Source organism: Echeneis naucrates, chromosome 11, assembly GCF_900963305.1.
Source record: "Echeneis naucrates chromosome 11, fEcheNa1.1, whole genome shotgun sequence".
Lineage (NCBI taxonomy): Eukaryota > Metazoa > Chordata > Actinopteri > Carangiformes > Echeneidae > Echeneis > Echeneis naucrates.
In genome coordinates this window covers 15,590,651-15,596,849 of record NC_042521.1, presented here as the reverse complement: position 1 = coordinate 15,596,849, position 6,199 = coordinate 15,590,651, and positions in this window count along the sequence as shown.

Below are 6,199 nucleotides of genomic sequence, written 5' to 3'. Positions count from 1 at the left end.
TTCAAATCTGGGAAATAATTTGCCCAAAAGTTTAAAGGAGCCACTTGCACTGCTGTTGCTACAAAGCGAGTGCTATCAACAGTTGCATTTGTTAACCTGCCCTGCTGGTAACTCATGGGACATACAACCTTTTGTCATTTCCAAATGCAGTGAATGCTAAAGCTCTAATAATGGGTGGTGCTAATTACACACACCTACTCATGACACCAAATCAGAGAAAACAGAGAAAGTCCCTTTAACATCCAGATTCAGTCGACACAAGGAGAAGATGCCACCTTTGAACCCACCACGGTTCAAACCCCTGAGAAGAGTGCAGAGAAAATAGCACAGTCATGCTGTCTGAAATGATAAAACATGTAGGATAATTTGAAACATGTTCTTGCTTCTGTAAGAGGAGCCCTTACAGCAATAGAGACTAAAACATTGTGAAGTGGGGATAAGCGGGTCAGTAATTATAGGCTGTATGACACAAACTGTATTTCTCAAGATGGGCAAACCTGCCTGCACGAAAATCCATCTCTTCTCTTTCTCTCGCTCTGTCATGCTCTCTCCCCCTTTTGTCTTCCTCCCTAAATGTCAGGGGGGGACGCACTTTGATTATAGGTGCAGGGAGAGGAACTTTGGTGAAGAAGCTTGCTGTGTTGTGTGTGTGTGTGTGTGTTCATGTGCACACAGGGCAGATAACTAAAGTGTTATTGTATTTGTAGATTTATCTGAAGAGACTGAAATTTGCAGATTGTAGATTATAATTATAAAAGTCTTGTATTTGAGAAAGCCGTGTTGTGTCACTCTGACTCAGTCAGTCTTCAAATGCAGCCTCTGTAGGATGTGGCCTCTCAAACAGCACAGTCTGGTCTCTAATTTTAATACAAAGCTAGAATCTGAAGAATCTGAGAGTTAATTTATTATTATTATTTATTGAAATTTATTTGATATGAAGTTCATTCTGCTTGGTCTTCCAATCTGATTGTTTAGAGATGACAAAAAATGGAAGTCTGTGTTTCAGAAATGTTGATGGTAAGTTATGGCAAAATCTAAAATCAAAAAAGAATCTGGCTACAAACAAATTGCATGATAATTCTGTCATTTGGCTTATCTCTAATTGGCGTTCGCTTGTAGAGAAAGACACTGGTGAGAGGGCAGTATCGTCCCCTGCCTCTAAGACAAATTGGCCTGTGGATTTAGGAGAGAAGGCAGTAAAAACTCCTTTTTCTTTATAGCTCCTTTGTTGGCATTCAGATAAGCCAGCAAGTTGCTGAACATTTCCAGGTGAGTTGCTTTGGTAAAAAGCCCCATAACTCTGAAGAGACTTTTTTTTTTTTTTTGTATTAGAACCTCTGACTCAGCCGACCAGATCATTGCTATTTTGTGTGTAAATGCGTGGATCAACCATTTCACCCTTTGTCTCTGCATGGCAGCAAATGCATTTGACTTCTCTCTTGCCTGCGAATCAGATTTATCTCCTTCTCACCCAGCCACTGAACACGTTTCCTCGCTGAAGCTGAAGACTGAGTCCTCTTTGTGCGATTTGTAATGATAAAACTACATGTACATTACAATACAACTGTATAATCGTATTTATGAAGAAAAACAAATATAATATGTAAATGTATATGTACCACTAGAGTAGAACTAATTTCATATGACGACACAGCTACTGTGTGAGTGTGTGAATGTGTACGTGTGTGAGTGTGAGTGAGCGTGAGTGAGTGTGACAGAGTAACCGCGAGCGCTTGTGAAAGCTCAGCGTGTGACACTGCGGGTGTTCACGTGTGTTTCGTATTTGTATCATTTGTGTAACAAGGGATGCTCAGTCTAGTTTCACTTTGTAAAAATCTGAGTGTAAACCCTCACACTGAAGCACTGAGTATTATGACCCACACCTACACTTGCTTTTGTGGCCCGCTGGTATACGGTATGTACTGTCTCCAATATGGGACGTGTCGTTTTGTTTGCTGTAGCCTACTGTTGCAGTTCTACAAGTAATACTCACATGTAGAGGTCAGGTTTCATCAAAATGGCAGGTTGACAAATCAGTAGCCAGCATGAGGGAGGCCTTTATGAAATTTTGGAGGAGTTGTTGGCACAGGAAGCCTGAGGTGTGAGGAGAAGGGTGTCAGTGATATATGTATATATAATTATATATATAAAAAAAAAAACAACAACAAACTGTCCTCTGTCACAGTGTGATCCTGTGGATGGAAGTGTGATGTCACGCCTGATGATATCTCAATTATTACACAGCCTACCTTTGTTTATTATGTAATGGAAAGGCCTGAAGATCACAACTAGCAACTATGTGATGCAAGCAACCTAATTAGACTGTATTCAGTCGTTGTAGAGGAAGTCCAGAAAGTTCAAAGGTGTGTGAACGACTTCTTGAATCAGTGACGTGACGTCTTTAAGGCTAATGTGTAAGGTCAATCTAAAGGAAGTGCCAATGTATGAAGACATGAACTTGCCTTTAGGAGGAGATGTCAAAAAGAAGCGTGTGGAAGTAAAAGATGTTGTGGGAGCTATTGGAACAAACCAAAACTTGCGAGGGGGGGGGGGGGCAAGACAGACAGGCAGTTTTTTTTTTTTTTGTGCTTTTTAGCTCAATGTACAATATATACCCTACACCAACTGTCAGTAATGAGCCAATGAACAGAGTGATGAAAGCAGGGAAAAAAGGTGGAGGCGGAGATCAAACATCAGTATGACTCTTCCGTTAATGCAGCTTTGAAGTTCCCATATGTACAATTTGAAAAAGGTAGCATCATGAAAAGACAAGTGAAGGTGGATAAGCGAATTTGATTTCACTAACAGATGCTTGAATAAAGGAGTTGGACTACCACTTTCATGTTTTGCTGGCACTTCTGTGTTTTCCCTCACCATATTAAAATTCATAGGCTTGGTTAAGTCCTATTTAATGCACGGTGGTATGCAGTGAACACTTTGATTCGAGCAGATTGGCTCATGAAGTGGCTTCACAATATTTTGATCTCCGCTCTCCTCCGCTGATTAGCTTCAGTCCATCCTAGTTAGAGCCGGTTCAGAGTGAGTGCACCATTTTGTCTCATCTTCCTGAGAGTGCAGATACAAATGCTTTTTTTGTTTTGTTGTTCGGATTGCTTTTGAGTCTCATGTATGTCATGCAGTATCCAATCCAAAACCAGATTGGCAAAATTAAAATATGTACTTTGAAGGTTTTATGTGCCAAAGATGGGATGATGTTGCTTTAGACAACTGAGGAATGTTATTGCTGTGGTTGTTTCGGGTGGAACTCAGAAAGTTCTGGTTAGGCGTGCTGAGTCTGGGACAAGAATATGAACATGGATATTGTACTCTTTTTTGACAGGGGACCATTTGTGCTCAGTTGTGCAATATGATTCTAATCTTCAACATTTCTCTATGATGTTCATGTAAATGTCTATTTGTCCCGTTCAATATTAGCTTTTTGTTTTCTTTGTTACTGTAGTCGGATAGTACAAAGACAATGTAATTATTTTTGTTACGTAGAATAAAACACATGGATGTCAACTGTTTTGCTTCAGCCCATGTGTATTTTCCGTAAGCTCCTCCGCACACACACACTTTGAGCCAAGAGTATGAGTCATCGTCTGGCAATGATGTCACACTGCTGCAGCGATGTCACCACTCATGCTGTTCTCATGGTTACCATGCTGAGGCCACAAGGCAGGGAGTACATAAACACACACAAAGCACAGTGTAACACTTAAGTTACTACACGTATCGATACACATACACACAGACACACACATACACGTAGGAGACTTTCTCTAACCTGAACCATAACTACTAACCCTAACCAAACCATACCTTACCATACCCTAACTCTGATATTAACATAGAAGTAAAACTAATCCCAGTACTTCCCTGAGTCCAACATTAACAGAAAACCTAGACTATAATTTCATCTCACTCTAATTTATACTTAATCTAAGTCTGACTTTAAAGCATGTCTTCTATTTAAAGTACAATGATTCATGTTATAGAAGCACACTGCATACTGATTTGATTTAGACTTAGTTCCCCATGCCTGAATCAAACATCAAAAATTCACAGTGACATGAAATAACTGCGGAAATTAATTTACCTCTTGTATCTGTGAACACTTATTGACCAAGTTGAGCAGCAACAGAGAAATAATTGAACGAAGTAAAATGTCATGAAGCTTGAGCTCTGACTTTATGAATTTTAATCAAGACATTTTCTTATCCACGAGGGCCAGAAACACTTGCAGGCACATATTATGAGAAAAACATCAAGCACATTCTGTGATTTTAGTTGCTTGATGAAGTGACAGAGTTTGGTCTAGACCTGCTCTATATGTAAAGTCCCTTGATGTGACTTTGTTATGATTTGGCGCCATACAAATAAATATGATTTGATTTGATTTGATTTATTTCATTTAACAGTTTAGGTAGCGTGTTTTGTCAGGGCTGAGTATTTCTGTACATTCATTTAAGGACATAAATATTATATATATCACAACTTTGGGTCATAGCTTTGATCTTTTGTTGAAATAGTTTTGACTCTCCTTTTTTACCATTGTCCCTTTTCCAGCCGTCCGCCACAGATCAATATGAATCTATTCTGAGTCCGGCTGTATCAGGCTTCCTGTCTGTGGAAAGCCCAAACGTCCCAAATGTGCATGCAGAGGCTAAATAGAAACAGTGAGTCACACTGCAGCATTAGAGGTCATGGTGAAGAGGTGCAGTTTGCAAATCAGCCACAAGATGAGGCTGTAAGCTCAGTTAGTCAGTGTCCGAACTTCTGTCCTTTCAGTGACAGAGGCGCAAAAGCCAAGCAAGGACCACGCAAAGGTCAGATGTTTAGTTGCCTCACAATATTGTACAAGTAAAAGCCTACCCTAAAAACTGGGTGATGGATAGTCAGCTGTGCACAAACTGAACTAAAGTCACAGCATCTTTTATATACACTGACTTTTTAAATGTTAAAGAAAAGCATAACAACAGTTCAGTTCTTGCAGTTGCGCCAATAGCGCCATTACTGTGACAACAAATGCTGTCATTGTTGTGTTATTGTTACTATATGGTATGAAGAATACAATGTAACACCTAAAAGAAAATCATTTAGTGTTTCATGATAAAAAGAAACATTAATTTTTGAAAGCATTTGGTTTGTTCAGTACGTTTTAAATTAATAGTGGTGAATTCATAAAGTGTAGGGTGTAACATGTTAATTAACTTGGATTTTTCTTATCTCATTGTTGAAATTATTTTATTTTATTATATGACTGATTATAGCTTATTATTGAAATGATTGTTATGTGAGTGAGTGTTTTTGTTGGTGTGTGTAGCCCACCAAATTAAACTCCAAAGACAAATAAAGCATTAGCTCTTGAATCTTGAATCTTGGATAGAGGAAATTATCTCTCTGTTCCTCTGTTGGGAAACCTTCATTTATCTGGACCGCCGTCATTCTAAGGACCTACACAGAAATCTTCTGGACTCTCACAATCGCGAGTGAGGTGGCAGGAAAAGCACAGCATCCTTCACTCCATTAGTTCCTACCAGCACCGCCGACTTCCATTCTGAAGTGTAGCACTGCCCTCCCTGCCACACCAGTGTCAATTCATTCAATAAAGACCAACAAAGTAGTTTCCAGGGAGGTCGAGTGATGTCACATACTTATAAATAAAATATTTAGCTGCGAGGCTGAAAGTGCATCAACCTCATAAAAAGTCGACAGACCTTGTGGTGTTAAAGTATGAGGCATAAAAAGAAAGTATAAAGCAAATCTGCACAGCCACCTCTGTGTAAAACATGACAGCAGACTGCAGAGGTGTTTTGTCGTGGCAAAGCCTGACACTGCGCTGTGTTCATCACACATGACCTGAGTAAGGACACTTTTTAAATGAAGGTTATATCCATTATTTTTTGCCTGAAAGGCTAATTTAACTACCACCTCTACCTCTCTCACCACCCCCTCACTTGATCCCCCCAAATTATGAGCCTTGTGTTTCTTAATCCTACATAGATATGTTTAAACTTTATAGATGAGTAATAACTTCATTTAAAAATATGTTCTGGATCGGAAAATAAATGAATAAAAATTTATTATATATCTATATATGCACACTTTCTTATTAATTTGAATGAGAGAGTTTTTCCAAACTTTTGGCTGGTAGTGTATATTTATAAATAAATATATATAATTCAATTTGTAATAG